This window comes from Pteropus alecto, unplaced genomic scaffold (assembly GCF_000325575.1).
Source record: "Pteropus alecto unplaced genomic scaffold, ASM32557v1 scaffold433, whole genome shotgun sequence".
NCBI lineage: Eukaryota > Metazoa > Chordata > Mammalia > Chiroptera > Pteropodidae > Pteropus > Pteropus alecto.
The window spans coordinates 186,075-186,697 of NW_006433953.1; positions in this window are offsets into that span (position 1 = coordinate 186,075).

A 623-nucleotide genomic window follows, 5' to 3' on the forward strand; every position below is an offset into this window, starting at 1 on the left:
AGTATAGCTGGAGCAGTTTGAGCAGAGTCGAAGAATGGCAAGAAATGAGGCCAGATTGCATGGGACCTTCTGAGTCCGGCTAAGAACTTTTGAACTCCCTAGATAGTTCATTACAGCTGACTTCTCCCTCCATTGATTTCTCCACTAGCAGCTGGCCGGAAATAAAGATTGTGATAGAGGAGGGTGTGGAAATCAGAGGATATGGAAAAATTAAGTGACATCTCTTTTTGGCTGTAAATTCCTCTTCCTGTATCATCAGTTTGCCCCACAATGCCATCTTGGGGTGATAAGATAAAATTTCAGATGAGCTGCCCCAGGGAGGCTATGAAGTAGGCCAACTATCTTCAGAAACAGTTAAGAGCAGTACAAAGCCCCATTACTATGAAGCAGGATGATGACACTTGAAAATTAACATATCAAATGAAATTTGTTGTTTCATTTTATTTTAACACTAATTTCTGTTCACTGAAATCTGAGCAAACATATAGAAATCAGTGTTGCTAATGTGGTCATAAATTTAAAAATTAAAAGGCATATTACTCTACTCCCAAAACTTGTCTTCCTGTGCCAAACTGAAAGAGATAAAACACCTACCAGAAGCTGAAAAGAAAGAGGCAAAGCTA